The sequence below is a fragment of the Staurois parvus genome, unplaced genomic scaffold, assembly GCF_062004578.1.
Source record: "Staurois parvus isolate SC_StPar_1 unplaced genomic scaffold, SC_StPar_1.0 ptg000276l, whole genome shotgun sequence".
Classification (NCBI taxonomy): Eukaryota; Metazoa; Chordata; class Amphibia; order Anura; family Ranidae; genus Staurois; species Staurois parvus.
Window position 1 is genome coordinate 1996496 of NW_028318072.1, and position 20373 is coordinate 2016868.

Sequence of the window (20373 nt, forward strand, 5' to 3'; positions counted from 1 at the left end):
CTTTTCAAAAGTTCAGATTCATGGCTATCGAGATTATTAGGATACTAGCAATAATAGGTATTAATCTACCAAAACAGCCAGATAAAGAAGATGAACACCAAAATGAATGTTAGAGCCACCCAGCAGGTAGGCTATAATTGCTGAGCAATGCAAAACTTTCAAGTTTGAATGAAGTGCATCTTTAAGCCTCGTTTATCTAATTTGCAGAGTTATCAAAGAACTCTTCTTAATGCCTATGGTAGATTATTTTATTATTACTCCTGTGCAGTGTAGGATAATGAAAGGGAAATTCTGTGGGGGAGACAAAATACCTGTTGTGTTGTGCTGATTGATGTGCAGAACTGTAATAAGGGATGATAGTCAACTAGTATTTTTTTACATTTTACCTACAGGTAAGCTTACAATAAAGCTTACCTATACGTAAAATGAATATCTCCTAAACATGCAACATTTAGGAGATATTCTCTCTTTTCCAAAGCTGGTGAATGTGCTCTGAAGGAACGGCATGCCCATGCCGTTCCTTCAGAGCTGTGTGCCGTGGCCCGGAACTTCAGCGCGCATGCGTAGGAGTGACGTCATCGTGGCCCAGCCTGTTAGATGGCCAGAGTTTGTGAACCCAGAAGGAAGACCAGGTGAAGATGGAAGCCTCTGCAGCGGTGACAGAGTGCCACTGGAGGGATTCGTTTTAAAGTAAGTTTTACATAATGTGCTAGTACATTACAACATTACCTTTCAGGGGACGCTTCAATTTCTTTTTCTTTCCTGCAGTTTACTACCACTTTAATATGTAATCATTCAGTTCTTCTCTCACTCTGAAGGAAAAGCCCAGAACTCCTGTTGTTGAATTATTTGTTCTTTCTGCTTAGCTCTGGTTCTGCTTACAGTTCTATCAACGGTATATTAAAGTTATTGGAAATCTTAGGATGGCTTTTATTTCTAAGCTATAAAATCTTAAAAGTTGTGAAATCATATACTGGAACCTAAGGATAGCTTTTATTTTTAAGTTATAGAATCATATTAGCCTTTGCTTAGCCACGGTCATGCTTTGACACAAAAAGTATACCACTACAGAGAACAAAAGTAATCTTAAAGTATATATCTGCGCAAAATTTTAAAAAAGAGCACAGTACATCTCTGCAATACATGCACATTTCTCCATAAAAATATTTGTTGCTCTTCCAGAAATGCACTCGGTCCTCAGTCCTGTTGTGAGTTAGCAACATATTTATGGATTTAGTGGTGTCAGCCCTGCCCAGATGTCTTTTCCTAAAGGACTCAAACCCATCCCTATCCCATGCTCCACAACATAGAAACTAATTATTGTGGTTCCAAGATAACAATTAGAAGAGCTAATTTGACTCCCTGAGATAACATAGGAATAGTTCACAGGACATAGGGCAGCTCTAACTTTCTGACAATTTTTTTTCTCAAATTTACTGTATATTTAACAGCGCAGAAGGGAGCAAGTTCATTGTTAGGGTTTACATATACTTTAAAGTGACCCTGTCATCACAGGGTCACTTTTACCCAATATCCCACCTGTTAAACTTTTTTTTACTTTTATGACAGCTTCTGTTTTGAAAAGCCATCAATTTTCCACTTCCCTGCTTCTGATAATATTCAACTGGTTGGATTGATCAAAAACTTGCTCCCCCGCTGGCTTGTATGTCCTGTAGTAATATACAAGTTGGCAGAAGGAAACACATTTGGCTGTCTGAGGAGCTAATATTCTACACACACAGAAGTGTAGAATACATGCAACGACTTGGGTGCTGTAAAGGTAAGTATACTTAAGCTTCTTTTTTTCTCAGGGGTGCTATTGGGTAAAAGTGACCCTGTGGTGATTGAGAAAGCTACATCCAGAAGATAACCCCTTAACCTTAGCCTACAGTAAGGCTGCATTCACATCTGAGCGTTTGGTTAACATGAGAAAATACCTATGGCTTTTGCAGTGGCATTCATTGATAGTGGTATCCCAAATATGGCCATCAGATGCATATTTTCATGCATGTCAAAATGCATGAAAAACATGTCAATTCACACAAAATTCCACAAATCTCAAAACCCAAAAAGATAGGGGGTACTCTTTGAAATGAATGGGCTGCCCTATAAATGCAAAAAAGATGCAAAAAAACACTTGTGAAAATGTGCGTTCACGAGATGCTAGCTGTGATCCTGGCCTTACATCATGTAATCAAAATTATTAGATGGATGGATCATCACAGTATGTAAAGAGAACCAGTCAGATTCTCACTAACCTATAAGTCCCAGTACACTTTGAGTTCAGTATGAAATATGCCCATCATGTGCATAGGATGATGGAATGCTTTTGATATATGCATTGATTGATTTATTGCAATAATTATGTGCATGTGCATGGGGGTAGATTTAAAAAAATGGCTGTGTGCATGCATAAAGCCTGACTTCAGGAGAGTTGCCCCATGTTGATTTTGGGATGTGAAGCTTGATACTTTCAACTCCAGTGATATCACATTCCCAGGTACATCACACATTCAGTATTGGCGTCTTCTGCATATATCCAAATGCTAGTCGTTTTTATTTACAGCTGATGTTTAGTGTTAAAGCTGTTCTCTTGAATGAGACCCGTAGAAACAGCATATTTGTTAAGAAACCTTCCAGCTGCAGGCCTAAAACGTTATAGAACATTATTGCTTCTGTCAAACATTCCAAAGCATGAAATCTTTAATTCTGTTAAAACATCTGTGAAATATATGTACATGAATGCCCTCTTAGACTTATGACTACAGTAGTACACACAATGAGAAAATCAGATGAAAAATCCTGCTTTCGAAGCAATCGTCTGATAATCTGATTATTAGTACACAGCTTTCAATAGGCAATCATGACAGTTCATGCAAAAATATCCGAAGGGACAAACACAAAAATGTTTCTCGTTCGATAACAAACAAATGATTTTTGTTTAATCAGAAGAGTATTCGTCCGTAAAAAATGGAGTGACCAAGACCACTCATGCTCAGAAACGAAAGATTACACTACGATACAATACATTACATCACTTCCGAAGTTGTATTCTGTCTTACAAGAATTTTTGCAACTTTAGTAACCTCTTCATTTTCAATATGAGACTAACATGCAAAAAAAAGTAGTCTCATCATTTGTACCAGGCATAAGAAAGGTATTTGATATTTATGTATGAAAGTTTGTGTAGCTCTGATTAAGTACAATAAATGAAATGGCTAAATGTGATTTGGTTTCTGTGTTTTTACTATTCCTGTTCTCCAGGCAATTATCAGGAAGCAGCCAGAACGAGAGAGACTAATCTTCAGAAATGCACTTTGTGAATTCCTAGGGTCAATATCCAATAACATTAAATTATAACATAACTGATTTAGAAAATCTATTCATTAAATTTACAAATGTACTTGTGAAAGTGCTAGCAGTCTACAAAAGATTAATATACTTCAGACAAAAGTTTGATGCTGTGGGGACTGATGTTTTGCCACACATACAAGGAGCTTTGTACGTGCCCCCAAAGAAATTGTGTTTATTTTCTCATCTATGTAAGATTACTGTCCCTTTAAAGATGCTTCGCACAATCTGATTGTTAAACCTCCTTTAGATTTATCTAAAAAAATAACATTGCTATTCTGGCTGCCAGTCTTCTTTAGGTTTGGAACCTGTGGCAGGCAGACTTTGCTGCTGGAGGCCCCAAGAAACAAACTAGAGGTGAATCAACCCAATAGCTTTAAGCACAACTAAACCCATCAGTTTCCCAAAACAGTAAAGCAGGCCATAGTCAAGTTGAAAAATGAAAGTTCGGTCGACTGAAAAACTGAACTAGCTCATACAATTGTGCCATCAATTGGTTACATTTTCTAGAAAAAATTTTAGCATGTTGGATCAGGCATTTTTGAGCTGGCACACTAATGATGCAAAAAACTAACGATTTGATGATCAACACAAATTTCCTCTATGGCCTGCTTTATTACATTCATGCTGTGAAAGATGACTGTAACAGCTACTTGTGCTCTTAACTAAACTGCCAAGCCATCAAATGGCTGGTGTCATAACTGATCACATGTGTAGCACCATGGCAACTGTATGTTAATAAAAATTAAACAAAAAAATCTGTAGTGTAAAGTTAGAAGCGGCCAGCAGGATAGATTGGGCAGTGTGAGCTGGCTGCTGGGAAAGGCTGACTGTGCTTGTGGCTATGGAGAACCTTGGATTGCTTCCACAAGATTTGGACTGGCTACTAAAGGATGTGCCTGGCATCACTATATTGCCATGACAATACCCCTTTTTCATGTCTACAATAATAATATTCACTAAATCAAAGCAACCTATAGAGTGTAGCTATGGCTCCATTGAAATATAAAACTATGCACCCACCATCCATTGTTATATAATATTTTCTAAACCAAAGCAACGTACAGAGTGTAGTTATGAGGTTAGTGATGAACAATAGATTAGTTGATCCACAAACATGAACATGATGGTGCTAATCTCCAACTTTTCATTAAGGCCTCCAGGGGACATACTGTCCGACGTAAAAATCCAGAACGTCTCCCTCTGGCAGAAAATGTTATGTATTCTGACATGTTTGATGGAATACCAAATAGTGTCACACCCTGGATGTCTTTGTTATGATGGATCTAAAAATTATGTGATATGTTTCACACTACCCTGCTCTATAAATCTTTGTGGTGTTCAATGAATCTAGTGCGCATTATGCGTATAGTGCAGCCTACGCAAAAAAGGATGCATGGACACCTGAGGCCGTACACCACAAACTGGGTACTACAGTAAACAAAAACTGTTTGACCTAGAATGTAATCCCACCTTATGCTATAAAGCTTTTTTGGCCATGATGGATAAATTCACATACCTGGCAATTCTTCTTATTGCGCTGGTAGGTGCCCCGGATGCTATAAAAAGTGGGCTTCTCCCTGATGCCTATGTTATTATTTTTGAGTTTACTAGGGGTTAGTCTTTATGTTGTTGGCTCTTCTGAAAACTGTTATGGATTCATCAGGTAAACTTTTTTTTTAGTGCAGTAACATGGGCTGACTATTAAAAATGGGTAATGAAAGTGGGTTTGAATTGATTGGACCAGGAGTGGTCCTTTACAAGGGAGGGAGTCCCTCAAGGTAATGGTTTTGTGCTTCCTGGATGTGTCCTATCCTGTATCACTTTCTAAAAACTTTTTAGTTAGGCCCTGACCCTGGTCAATATAGTCTTGGGTGTTACTTCAATTTCTCCTAAGTCTATGAAACTGGCTTAATGGAATAGTGTCAGCTTTTTTGGTGTAAAATATGAATTGCTTGCTTTTTCTTGAAATGGGGGTTTTGGAGATGATGTTCCTTTCATTATCCCAGGATAAGACTAAATCTAGAAAAACTAAAGATATGGGGTCTACAATACAGGTAAATTGAATATTGTAGTGGTTACTGTTACAAATAACTGACAATATTTTTGCAGAAACATTATTGCAGAAACATTTTTCAAAGGGCCATCCCAGATTATAATAATACCATTAATATATTGTCCATAGAAGGCTGAACGTCTCTCAAATGGATTATGGCTCCAGATACCACTCTTTTCCCAAAACCCCATAAAGATGTTAGCATAACAGAGGGTGGAATGGGTGCCCTTGGCTTTGCCTGACTTTTGTAAGTAGAAAGAGTTGTCAAACTGAAAATAGTTGTGTTCTAATTCAATTTGAGTGCATTGTGATATGAACTAAGATTGAGAAAGAGGGATTGTGATGGTCGTGCAGACTGGGTTAATGACCGGTTGTGTGTGTAGCAGGCATGTTGTTCAGAATTCAACCATTAAATTTTTTTTGTCATCTTCTTTTCTGTTTTAAAACCAGACATCCAGCAGCTATCCCCACCCCCCTTTCTATTCCAGAACATAGCTATAGTTTCAAAGGCGCCTTGAGTAAACAAGGGTCTGGGTCTTCGAAGGACCACTTAGGCTAGAGATCTGGCAAGGCCGGCTAGCAATCAACTTCTATAGTTTATCACTTTCCGGAGGGGATTGGAAGTGACCTATCGTAAAACTATACCAAAATCCTTCAGTTCTGTCACCTGGTTCTGGTTTGTAGGGCAATTAAATCCATTAGGAATACATAGCAAACCATAAAATGTCTACCCAACTAATGAGTATCCTAAAAGCAGTCAGGATTTAGGCAACCTCTCAGAGACCCCCTACCCAATTCACAATTTAACAAAATCCACACACAATTAATTAAATCAGACGGGACCACAACGCATTAATATTAAGTATATAGTTGAATGGGGAATATCATAGCAAACAAATCAAGACCATACACAACAAAGCTAGAGCATACATAAGGGGAGATAGCAGTCTCCTACCTCCTGGGTGACAGGCCCATCTGACATACTCTGTGTTTGGTATCACTGGACAAAAAATTGAATGCTGAACAATAGTCTACCAGTTTCTAAAATGCAACTGCACATATTGAAAGACATTAATATTAGTATAAACTGTGTTTAAAGGAGGGCCATGATACAGTCATAAACACAATGACATCCCATGGCCCCTCCTCAGCCACTTAATGAGTCAGATGGTCTCTGTCAACATCCCTCTGATACCACAGTTAAAGGGAATACCAGGACATTTTTACAGCTCTAGTGTACCATCAACCAAGGAACATCTGTCAAGTTATGAGAGCCCATAACACCTTGCTCACCCTTGACTGAACTCTGCTAAAAACAAAGGACTTTTCAAGTATTTACCTTTTTTCATCTTGTCTTGCTGTTGCTTGTTCTCTTTGTTACTTTGTAATATCTTTGTATTTGTAAGTATTTTATGTGCACCATTTTGAGCTTTTCCTTATTAAACCCTATTTTGAAAAGTGTTCAAATTGTCTCCAAATGCGCTAATGCAAGCTAAAAGAATCTCTGTCTCTTGAAGAGTGCTACTGTAGTATAATCCTCGGAATACACCTGTCTGTGGTGATAGTGTGTGTTACAGACATTTATTCTAAAATCATAGTTGTTATTGCTACGATTGTGAGTTTCCTCCTTCTCAGTAAAAAGGCGGTGGTGGTAGCTTAAAGAGTTATTTGCTTAGTTAATTTAACCCAGTGACAATCACTGTCAGGCTGCTGGCACCTACATTGTGGTCCCATGAGCTGAAAAATCTTTGTGCAGGGTGCAGCTGAGAGTGGCATTGTTACATAAGTGACAGCTTGATATGAGATTGGCCAGTCCTTTGTCATGAGTTGGTGAGAAGGGCATGGGTCTGCCGCATTGGTCACAGGGATGTGTTCTTTAATAGATAGAAAGTGATCTATAGTCGCTAATCCATCGTTGTGTGGAATGAACATATACAATGAGCATACGAGGTAACCATTTGTAGTGTTGCAAACAGTTAACAGATGTGCAGGATCTCTAATGTATGCTGGTAGAGATATGTCTATAGGATGAAGAAAAAATCTACATATTGGAAAATGCCATTTGTGAGGCTCTCCATACTAGCTAAAATTGGTAACCCAGATGGACACAATGCATCTTTACGCACTTTGACAGTGTAATAAAAATGTGGTGTACTATTGTATTTTTTAATGAAAAATATCTTTTCATTCTTATTAATAATACCAATTCCATATGCACCATGAACCAATTCGTGTAGAAAAGGCTTTAAGGAGGGGAGGGGGTCCCTGGGAAGCACCTCATAGGTGAAACAATCTAATAATATCCTGTGGGTTCTTTGGGATAATCATCTTTGTTTTAGATAACTATTTCTCCTCCCTTATGTTCAAGTTGAATTATTAGGTTGATATTTTCCTTTAAGGCTAATACATGCTATGAGAAAATCACATGAAAAATACCGCTTTTGGAGTGACAATCTGCCCGTTAGCACACAACTTTTGCTAGCCAATCATGACAGTTAATACAAAAATATCCAAAGGGACAAGCATGAAAGTTTTTCTCATACAATAACAGAATGAACAATTTTCTCTTAATCTGTACAGTATTTGTCCACAAAAATTTGAGTGACCAAGACTATGCAGGCTTGGAAATGAAAAAATACATTACAGTTCAATACAATACAATACATTACATCACTTCCAAAGAACTCTGAGAATTTTCATAACTTTAGCAACCTATTCATTTTTGATATGAGACTAAAATGAAAAACAAAACAAAACATATGATCATTCGTCTGATATTCCCATTGTGTAGGAGCTTTAGGCTCCTTTCACACGGGGCTTACTCTCTTTAGATCAGCAGGGGATTTATCCACTGATTTTATTTTATTTTTTATTGCAGGTACTTATATAGTGCCGTCAATTTATGCAGTGCTTTACATTTATATTGTACATTCATATCAGTCCCTAACCCTCAAGGGGTGTACTATCCAAGATCCATAATTTACATTCATACATATACTAGGGCCAATTTAGACAGGATCCAATTAATCTACCAGCATGTCTTTGGAGTGTGGGAGGAAACCCATGCAGGCATAGGGAGAACATACAAAGTCCAGGCAGGTGGTGCCATGGCTGAGATTCAAACCTACAACCCTAGTACTGCCAGGCGGAAGGGCTAACCATTTAGCCACTGTGCTGACCCCTGTGATTCCCTGCTGATCAGAACAGAGTGGGTGGATGACAGCTTCCTTGGCTGTAAAGGATAGGAAGGCTTAGTTCCACTTTAAAGTGGAACTAAACCCATAGATTTGACGGTTTCAAAAACAGTTATGCCAAGAATACTAATTGTCACTTTTGCTTGTGCTCTCAAACTATCAAACCATCCAATCCACGGTGTCATAACTGATCACATGGGCAGCACCTTGGCAGTTGCCGATCAAAAAGAGGCTAAGATGGCAGCAACTTTGACTGAAAAGGTTTCACTTTAACTCTTTCCCAAAACAGTTACATTCAAGGCATGCCATCAGTTATAACTGTTGTAGTTACTAGTGTGCTTATGTTAGCTCTCAACTGGACTGTCAAGCCATCACATAGCTGGTGTCATAACTGATCACATGTGCTGCACCATGGCAACTGCAGATCAAACAGAGGCTAAGATGGCAGCTTCCTTGGATTTAAAGGATAGGTTGGTTTTGTTCCATTTTAAGGCAACTTTTAGATGGACTTATGCATTGCTAGTGCTGCATTTAGAATATCTGTATTTGGTTCTTGCACATGTGTAAACTACAGCTTGTGGGTTTATATTCCTTTTAATCAGAAACCTCTGATCTTTTCAAATGTAACTCTTTAGCTCTTTGGTTGTTTTTCACTCAGTGGTTAATTTGAAGTCATGAATTTACCTCGACTCAGTTAAGTACAGAGAAAGTGCATTAACCCACTTGTTGATGGAAGGCACAGCAGTAATGGGGTTACATAAACAGTGGCCGCGCCAGCATGGTCTGCACATAGATCTCATAACCTTGTGCCTGTTTTCTCAGCCTCCCTTTTCCTGCTTTCTTGGAGAAATTTAAGAAAGGCGTATAGCTAGATGCCTTCAAAAAGCAGTATCTTCACCACAGGACCACAAACTTACCTTTTTCTTCATTGTGAGAGATGTATTTTGAAAAGTGAATTAAATTTCAACCATTCTCCAAACAAACTTAAAAATTCCTTCCCATTTCAGCAAAGGGGTAATCATGGTGCTCTGTACTTTGCAAATTAATAGTTTGAGCATGTAGAAACGCAACATGATACTGTGCGTCTCTGCTCCCTGGCAATGAAGAGTTAGAGTGGAGGAGGGGTGGCAGCAAGACTTCAATCCATCGTTTGAAGCTGAGGAATCAAGACACCAGCACAGGGCCCCAAGGGTTAAACTGGAGTTAGCAAGCTTCGTGCTGAACACAGAAACCCTTGTCAGTTTTAATATATACTCTTAGTAGATAATTATATATATATTTTCTTAATACAAATACTATATATAGTTATGGTAAAGTCCTTCTAGAACTAATATGTAGACTATACTGTACAGTATATAACTGCTGATATGAAGTTTTTCCAACATGGTGTTATTCTTTTAGGACAGTTAAATCAACAGTACCAATAATCCATCACTTTCACACTCATTGCCCATGCTGTGTATTCATTACAAGCCATAATCCCTTCCAAGCAGACAGTTACTGCATGAAAAGAAAAAAAGACTAGTAGACTTTGTTTGTCTCTCTGTATTAGATGTGTTAGTTGCATTAGTTTTCTTTTGGGCTTTTACCTTTATTTTTACCTGGTGATCCTGCTAGTAAGACACTTTGTGTACCAGGGTGGATTGGCGGTGGGCTGAACAAAAAAAACGAACTGATTCTTCCATCAACACAGGCGAGGTATACAGAGGAGTCCTTTCTGCTGGGACATTGTATTCTGACAGCAAGACCCTCCACTGTCAGGATACACTGATCAGCGGCTGCAGAAACAATTTCCAACAACCCCGTACTACAAAAGTCAATCTAACAATCAACTTCTGTTGAAGAGGCATGGCCACACATGGATCAAAATTTGGCCTGTCCATGTGAACCTGGACAAATTTCTCTCCATCCATGGTCAGCTTTAGGCTTTAGTAATTAACCCCCCTCCCCCCAGCATTGGTAATCTATGGCAGGTTGTAACAACAGTGATTTACTTACCCTGTGCTGGAGCCTCTCTACCTGTCAGTTTACAATCTGTCAACTTTACCTCTACTGTCAGCTGAAGATCAGCCTGCTTAACAATCATGGTTTCTTTCAGTGCCAGGTACTGAAGCGCAGAGAGCGTCGCATCACATGGAACACAGCTGCCAAACTGCATGTCACTGGCGGCTGCACCAGGGCACCCTCCAAGTAGCTGTAACTGATGCAGACCACCTGGCCACCTTTGCTAGGAATGCCACTGTGGTGGACCAATGTCAAGATCACCATTGGTTGATTAATTAAGTACTGGAGGCATATGGAAATTCAAAAGAATACTAAGTTAAACTTTTTTTGGGGGGAGGGGGATTTTATTAAGGATTATTTACACCATGGAAGTTAAATATTTAAAGGCGTGCTCCAGGTAGATATAACAAACACAAATAAATGCAGCTGTGCATTTATTACACCATTATTATTTTTTTTAATACAAGCAGGGTAAGTACTGGAATGTGAATAAGTACATCTTACTTAGCAGAGTGATGGAGAAAAGATAGTCTGTGCCTCTTTGCATGAGTATTAGTGTTCATAGAATGTCTCTGCATGGGAGGGATCTTGCAGCTGGACTACATCAAAGTGTGCTGACACGGTCATTGTGAATAGAATAGCTTGGGTGGTATTAGTCCTTTGGCTGGTCCAGCAGCTCTTGGAGGGTGCAAGCATGAGACTGACTGGTGAAATGAAAATAGCCAGGAAATTGGAGGATTGCTGCATCTATATGTGAGTGTGAACTGTAATAGTAATATATGCTAATAGTTACCTGATAACATATTAGTACATTGCAGGGGTAGACTGACAACTCATGGGGCCCCCGGGCAATAGGGGATCATGGGGCCCCTGTGTCCTTGCCCAAACTCAAAAAAGCCTATGAAAAAGGTACTAGGGGCATCTCATAGGGTCCCCTACTGACCCCGGGCCCTCGGGCAGTGCCCGAGTTTCCAAATGGTCAGTCCACCCCTGGTACATTGCCTCCAGTTTTAAACCAGTATTTTTAAAGCAAGATCATTTTCTTCTGCATTTATCAACTTGCATAATAATTTGTCATCTTGAAATTAAATAGTTGTATGTTTCTTGTTTTTTTTTACCGCCTTCATTCCTTGTTACTTTGTCTGAAAAATCAGTGATGAGAAATTGGCAGAAGCAGGCCGTTTTGTCTATGCAGTACTCTGTGATCATCTGGAGAATAGCCAAGTATTGAAGCTTTCAACATATGGGATGCAAGATTTGCCTGTGTATGCCTAACATTACAATCTGTTCCTCAAAGCTCCAAGTTCAGTTTTTACTTACCTGATTTCCTTGTTAGCTTGCCTGCTGTTTTGCTTCTGCACTAAATGCCATTTATAGTGGAACTCTGCTCAAGATAAAAATTGCTAGTGGGTTTACATAATATCAGGTTATGAGCACTTTTTTATTGTGAGCTGCAGCACTGGTCAATACTAAAGCATCCAACTAAAAAACGCCATGTCTGAGGGTAAGCCTATAATTGAAGAAGGGCCATTGCTGGGTAGAACTGCATTGTGTGCCATGAATTACATTTTGTCTGAAACAAAGAAGTGGGACAACATCCAGGACAGGTTTCCTTCAACAGCCCCAAAAAACATTGGGGTGGATTTACCAAAGGCAATAGACTGTGCACTTTGGAAGTGCAGGTGTACACATTTTCCCCAGAGCTTAGTGAATGTGGTGAAGCTCTGATGATTTCCATTCCTGATTTTGCATTCTTTACAAAGTGAAGCTTCACCATATTCACTAAGCTCTGGGGGAAATCCAACTGCACAGTTACATAGTTACATAATTACATAGTTAGTCTGGCTGAAAAAAGACAAAAGTCCATCCAGTTCAACTATAAACAAAAAGTTATAATCCTATACCCACAGTTGATCCAGAGGAAGGCAAAACACCCAACAAAGCATGAACCAATTTGCTCCTGCAGGGGAAAAATTCCTTCCTGATCCCCCGAGAGGCAATTGGATATTCCCTGGATCAACTTTACCTATAAATGTTAGTATCCAGTTATATTCTGTGTATCTAAGAAAGAATCCAGGCCTTTTTTAAAGCAATCCACTGAGCTGGCCAGAACCAACTCTTGAGGGAGTCTATTCCACATTTTCACACCTATCACTGTGAAAACACCTTTCTGTGTTTGGAGATTAAAAAAAAAGTTAAATCATATATTCATTTCCGCGTGGTATTCCAATTTTCCACATTTTGTCATGTTACAACCAAAAATGTAAATGTGTTTTATTGTGATTTTATCTGATAGACTAACACAAAGTGGCACATAATTGTGAAGTGGAAAGAAAATGATGTGTGATTTTTAACATTTTTTACAAATAAATATCTGAAAAGTGTAGCGTGCATTTGTATTAGACCTAGGAGTCCATACTTTGTAGAACCACCTTTTGCTGCAATTACAGCTGCAAGTCTTTTTGGGGATGTCTCTACCAGCTTTGCACATCTAGAGAGTGACTTTTTTGCCCATTCTTCTTTGCAAAATAGCTCAAGCTCTGTCAGATTGGATGGAGAGCATCTGTGAACAGTAATTTTCAAGTCTTCCCACAGATTCTCAATTGGATTTACAGTCAGGTCCATAAATATTGGGACATCAACACAATTCTATCATTTTTGGCTCTATACACCACCACAATGGATTTGAAATGAAACGAACTGCAGACTGTCAGCTTTAATTTGAGGGTATTTACATCCATATCAGGTAAACGGTGTAGGAATTACAACAGTTTGCATATGTGCCTCCCACTTGTTAAGGGACCAAAAGTAATGGGACAATTGGCTTCTCAGCTGTTCCATGACCAGGTGTGTGTTATTCCCTCATTATCCCAATTACAATGAGCAGATAAAAGGTCCTGTTGCTGTCAACTCTCAAGATGAGATCCAAAGAGCTGTCACTATCAGTGAAGCAAGCCATCATTAGGCTGAAAAAACAAAACAAACCCATCAGAGAGATAGCAAAAACATTAGGCATGGCCAAAACAACTGTTTGGAACATTCTTAAAAAGAAGGAACGCACCGGTGAGCTCAGCAACACCAAAAGACCCGGAAGACCAGGGAAAACAACTGTGGTGGTTGACCGAAGAATTCTTTCCCTGGTGAAGAAAACACCCTTCACAACAGTTGGCCAGATCAAGAACACTCTCCAGGAGGTAGGTGTATGTATGTCAAAGTCAACAGTCAAGAGAAGACTTCACCAGAGTGAATACAGAAGGTTCACCACAAGATGTAAACCATTGGTGAGCCTCAAAAACAGGAAGGCCAGATTAGAGTTTGCCAAACGACATCTAAAAAAGCCTTCACAGTTCTGGAACAACATCCTATGGACAGATGAGACCAAGATCAACTTGTACCAGAGTGATGGGAAGAGAAGAGTATGGAGAAGGAAAGGAACTGCTCATGATCCTAAGCATACCACCTCATCAGTGAAGCATGGTGGTGGTAGTGTCACGGCGTGGGCATGTATGGCTGTCAATGGAACTGGTTCTCTTGTATTTATTGATGATGTGACTGCTGACAAAAGCAACAGGATGAATTCTGAAGTGTTTCGGGCAATATTATCTGCTCATATTCAGCCAATTGCTTCAGAACTCATTGGACGCCGCTTCACAGCGCAGATGGACAATGACCCAAAGCATACTGCAAAAGCAACCAAAGAGTTTTTTAAGGGAAAGAAGTGGAATGTTATGCAATGGCCATGTCAATCACCTGACCTGAATCCGATTGAGCATGCATTTCACTTGCTGAAGACAAAACTGAAGGGAAAATGCCCCAAGAACAAGCAGGAACTGAAGACAGTTGCAGTAGAGGCCTGGCAGAGCATCACCAGGGATGAAACCCAGCGTCTGGTGATGTCTATGCGTTCCAGACTTCAGGCTGTAATTGATTGCAAAGGATTTGCAACCAAGTATTAAAAAGTGAAAGTTTGATTTATGATTATTATTCTGTCCCATTACTTTTGGTCCCTTAACAAGTGGGAGGCACATATGCAAACTGTTGTAATTCCTACACCGTTCACCTGATTTGAATGTGAATACCCTCAAATTAAAGCTGACAGTCTGCAGTTAAAGCACATCTTGTTCGTTTCATTTCAAATCCATTGTGGTGGTGTATAGAGCCAAACATGTTAGAATTGTGTCCATATCCCAATATTTATGGACCTGACTGTAGGTCTGGACTTTGACTGGGCCATTCTAATACATGAATATGCTTTGATCTAAACCATTCCATTGTAGGTCTAGCTGTATGTTTAGGGTCATTGTTCTGCTGGAAGGTGAACCTCCACCCTAGTCTCAAGTCTTTTGTAGACTCTAACAGGTTTTCTTCTAAGATTGCCCTGTATTTGGCTCCTTCCATCTTCCCATCAACGCTGACCAGCTTCCCTGTGCTGAAGAAAAGCACCCCCACAACATGGTGCTGCCACCACCACCATGTTTCACAGTGGGGATGGTGTGTTCAGGGTGATGTGCGGTGTTAGTTTTCCGCCACACATAGTGTTTTGCTTTTAGGCCAAAAAGTTAAATTTTGGTCTCATCTGACCAGAGCACCTTCTTCCACATGTTTGCTGTGTCCCCCACATGGCTTCTCGCAAACTGAAAATGGGACTTCTTACGGTTTTCTTTCAACAATGGGTTTCTTCTTGCCACTCTTCCATAAAGGTCAGATTTGTGGAGTGCACAACTAATAGTTGTCTTTTGGACAGATTCTCCCACCTGAGCTGTGGATTTCTGCAGCTCCTCCAGAGTTACCATGGACCTCTTGGCCGCTTCTCTCATTAATGCTCTCCTTGCCAACCTGTCAGTTTAGGTGGACGGCCATGTCTTGGTAGGTTTCCAGTTGTGCCATACTCTTTCCATTTTTGGATGATGGATTGAACAGTGCACCTTGAAATTTTCAAAGCTTAAGATTTTTATAACCTAACCCTGCTTTAAACTTCTCCAGAACTTTATCCCTAACCTGTCTGGTGTGTTCTTTGGCCTTCATGATGCTGTTTGTTCACTAATGTTCTCTAACAAACCTCTGAGGGCTTCACAGAACAGCTGTATTTATACTGAGATTAAATTACACACAGGTGGCCTCTATTTACTAATTAGATGACTTCTGAAGGCAATTGGTTCCACTAGATTTTAGTTAGGGGTATCAGAGTAAAGGGGACTGAATACAAATGCATGCCACACTTTTCAGATATTTATTTGTAAAAAATGTTGAAAACCATTTATCATTTTCCTTCCACTTCACGATTATGTGCCACCTTGTGTTGGTCTACCACATAAAATCCCAATAAAATACATTTACATTTGTGGTTGTAACATGACAAAATGTGGAAAATTTCAAGGGGTGTGAATACTGTTTCAAGGCACTGTATTTTTATCCTACCTCTATTAATCTGAATGGTCTTGAAGTAAACTTACTTTGTGAAGATCCTTACACATTTCTTTCCTAGAATACTGTGGCACATAGTTACTGTCCTGTGAGTGGGCACTGCTGTGTCACACATTTCACAGAGCCTGCCTTCTGCAGAGGTGCTGAAGCAACAAGGTACTATGGGATATGTAATCCTTAGAAACTGAAAGAAAACAGCAGAGGAGAAGCTGCAAAGCATGCAGGGAATCCAGGAAGATGTGGAAAGAGATGGACAGCAGACAGATGGCAAGAACTCACAACATTAAAGGAGATTTTTCAAGTAAGCTTATATTTGATCGTCAAACTATCTAGCGTATATATTGCTATTACAATGCTGATGTTATAAAATGAAAGTGTATGCTGTGACCATAGATTTCCTTTAACCGCTTCCGGACCACCCGCACTGTACTGTAGTACGTATTGGTATATCGCTGCCTGCTTCTGGGTATAGGACGCGCGCATGCGAACCCCTCCACTACACCCACTGTGATTGTACACAGCTGTGTCTGTCAGCTAGTCCTTGCCAGTGATTCATCACTGTGATGTGCTGATCGGCTGTGTGCAGTCACAGCCCTGAGCCTCTGTGTTGAAAATCAACACAGGGCTCTGTACAGAGGGAACAGTCTCTCTGTTTCCCATCCCTGTAAAGCAGGGATGAGAAACAAAGAGATCTCTTAGTAAAATGAGCACACTTTACTCATATTACACATAGCCTTAGCCGCACATTTAACTCTGGATTGCCCTAGTTATTAGCCCCAAGACGGGGTACAGTGACAGTGTATAGTATTATCACTGATCAATGTATTAATGTCACTGGTGATGTCAGTGGCAGTTAGTCAGTTCCCCCCAGCAGTAACTAGTGTCAGATTGCCTGCAGCACTATCGCAGTTCCATTATAAGTCACTGATCACCGCCATTAGTAGTATAAAAAAATACCAATATACAGTATATACCATAGTTTGTAGCAGAGGCGGACTGACAACTCATGGGGCCCCTGGGCAATAGGGGATCATGGGGCCCCTATGTCCTTGCCTACATTCAAAAAAAGCCTATAAAAGGTACCAGAGGCATTTCATGGGGCCCCCTACTGACCCCGGGCCTTCGGGCAGTGCCCGAGTGCTCGAAAGGTCAGTCCGCCCCTGGTTTGTAGATAACTTTCTCATGAACCAATCAAGATATACTTATTGAGATTTTTTTTTACTAAAGACATGTAGCAGAATACCCACAATTTTTGAAGCAGTTTGATTTTTAAATGTTTTTTAAATTGGATATGTTTAATAGCAGAAAGGTAAAAATACAGTTTTTTTTTTAATTTATATTGCAAAAAATAAGAAAACCCAGTGGTGATCAAATACCACCAAAATATAGCTCTATTTGTGTGAAAAAATTATATAAAATTCCATTTAAGTACAGTGTTGCTTGACCACTCAATTGCCAGTTAAATTAGCGCAGTGCTGAATAGCAAAAAAATTGCCTGGTCATGAAGGGGTAAAATCTCAAGCTCAAGTGGTTATAAAACATGAAGTGCATATAACCTGGTACATTTACAAACAATGTAGGTTTTCTGGAGTCCTCATTTGTTTACAGAACACAAGTAACAACTTAGAAATACCTGCAAAGGTAAAGAGGAGTTTCAGCCCTGGATCACACTGATGCGGTGTGGAATTTGCAGCGTTTTCTGCGCGAATTCTGCACCGCATCAGAATTGCACCCCGTTCATGTAAACCACTGCTGGTGTGTATGTTAAAGCGGAGTTCCACCTGGGAAAAAAAAAGTCAGCAGTTAAAAAAACTGTAGCTGCTGACTTTTAAAATACAGACACTTACCAGATACCTCGGTCCAGCATTGTCCTCACCACCGCTGGTTTCACTGGCCGTCTTCTCTCTCTGGCGCCGGCATCTTCAGTGTGGGCACCCGGTTGTAACAGTTTGCGGCTTCACAGCTGGGTGCCACTGCGCATGAACGAAAAGCGCTGTGCATTGTGAATGGCCCGTAGTCTTCTGGGACATGTCACGTGTCCCAGAAGACCATGGGGAGGGAGGGTAGGAGGACAACTTCTGCTTCCAATAGCCTAGGTGATCGCAGCTACCTGTTCCCCCCTGCTACCCAAAGGTGCCAATCCTTATTGGGGAGCGGGGGACAAAGGCTTAAAGCGGAACTTCCCCTTTTGGACAGAGCTCTGCTTTAAGTTAACAACCCCCGAAAGCGGTCCGCAAAATGCCATGTGCAGAATCGGATCGCATAGGTGTGAATGCCGAGACGATCAAAGGGTTAACTGTGTGCACCCAAAAAAGGGTCCTGCACTTTTTTGGTGTGGGTGCGGTGCGATTAGAGCCATACAAAATGTATGGCTCCAATTGCACCGCACACAAATCGCATGTGATTTGCACAGGAATGTGGTGCAGTTTCTGTGCGAATCACATGCGATATATCGCACCACATATATGTGAACGCAGGCTCACAGAGGTTCTTGTTGAAATTGTAAAAAAACAAAAGCCAATGTGTATTTATATAGTACATAGTGTTTATAATACTTCAGAATTATACCTTTGCCTTTTCCTCTGTCCATTCATGGGCATCTTGTTCACATTTTGAGTAATATTACACAGGAACCGCTTGGCTGATTAGGTTCTCTGTTCTTGCCTTGGCTCTGTGAATAACCTCAGCCCTTCCGGCACACCTGTAAAATTACAAAAAACACAAATGGGAAAGGTGCAAATGCCTAGTGCATTACCATAACATTTATTGGAAAAATAAAAAAACAGTAAAATTGGGTACTCACAAAGGTACAGCAAATATAAACATGTAAGCCAGAAGATGCCGTGTGGTGCAGGATATAAGGGCTCCAACAACACCCCACTACACAGGAGAGCTGATGTGTTTTGGAGGCGCACTCCCTTCCTCAGAGCTATGTTAGACACACCTTGCTGAGTGAAAACTGCCACAAGCACTTATAAGAACACAAGTATAGATACCTTGAACTTGACTGGGAATCAGTACATGGAAATAGACACAAAAAGCCCTAAAGGGCTCAGTCTCCCTTTCTAGCAGCAGTTGGTAAATGGCTCATCGGTCCCTGCAATATTGCAGCTGACAATCCAGCCTCACACAGCGATTAATTCACCCTTCGCTCTGCACTGAATTAATGCACTAATTCTGGCTGTCAGCATACCTGGACTTAGCTCTCTCGATCAAACTAAGGCTGCCAATGGCAAGTGGTAATGTACACCGGACAGCGATGTCCACTCTCCAGTCCATGCAGCACTTTCCCATCTTCCCCTCAATCTCTCTCTGGGGAATGTAGTTCAAAAATTCTTGGTTACCACAGTAGAGTCTCTCCTCTGGACTACAGTTCCCACAGTTCAGTGCTACCTGACTCAGTCTACTGAACTCTTCCTGCTCAGCAGCTGGAAACAGCTCTTATTCACTTGCAATCTAGCGGATTTACCCCCCTTCTTGACCAGGCCATTTTTTGCATTACGGCGCTGCATTACTTTAACTGACAATTGCGTGGTCATGCAACGCTGCACCCAAATGAAATTTGCGTTCTTTTTTTGCCAAGAATTTAGCTTTCTTTCGGTGGTATTTGTCCAACAATTTTGAGAAAAAAAATATATTTCATCATAAATTTAGGCCAAAATGTATTCTGCTACATGTCTTTGCTGAAAAAAAATCACAATATGTGTAAATTTGCGTGAAAGTTATAGCGTTTACAAATGGCGGTATAGATACTGGATTTTTTTTTCACTAGTAATGGCGGCGATCAGTGATTTAAAGGAGGAGTGCGGCTGGCATTCTGACACTGGGGGGAACTGACTTGGTGTCACTGACATCCCCAGTGACACCAATACAGTGATCAGTGCTAAAAAAAAGCACTGATACTATACTAATGGCACTGGGCAGGGGTTAACCACTTGCCTACCGGGCAGTTATACCCCCTTCCTGCCCAGGCCAATTTCCAGCTTTCAGCGCTGTCACACTTTGAATGACAATTGCGCGGTCATGCAACACTGTGCACATATTAAATTTTTATAATTTTTTTTGTGACAGATAGAGCTTTATTTTGGTGGTATTTAATCACCTCTGGGTTTTTTATTTTTTCTTAAACAAAGCAAAAACCACTGAAAATTTTGAAAAAAAAAAGTTTTTTCTTAGTTTTTGTTATAAAATTTTGTAAATACGTGTTTTTTCTCCTTCACTGATGTACGCTAATGAGGCTGCAGTGATGGGCACTGATAGGCTGCACTGATGGACACTGATAGGTGGCATGGATGGGCACTGATGAGGAGGCACTGGTAGGTGGCACTGATGGGCATTGACAGG

General features: G+C 40.3%; 1 long non-coding RNA gene across 1 annotated transcript in view; it reads right to left on the reverse strand.

Annotated features, from left to right (window-relative positions):
- The window catches only part of LOC149458774 (uncharacterized), a 61626-nt gene extending 42692 nt beyond the window's left edge, over positions 1-18934 (reverse strand). Inside the window, exons 1-2 of the long non-coding RNA XR_016313364.1 lie at positions 18833-18934; positions 18598-18730 (exon numbers count right to left, since the gene is read on the reverse strand). This is a non-coding gene — a long non-coding RNA (uncharacterized LOC149458774). The remainder of the gene's footprint in view (positions 1-18597; positions 18731-18832) is intronic.
- Positions 18935-20373: the final 1439 nt, after the last annotated feature.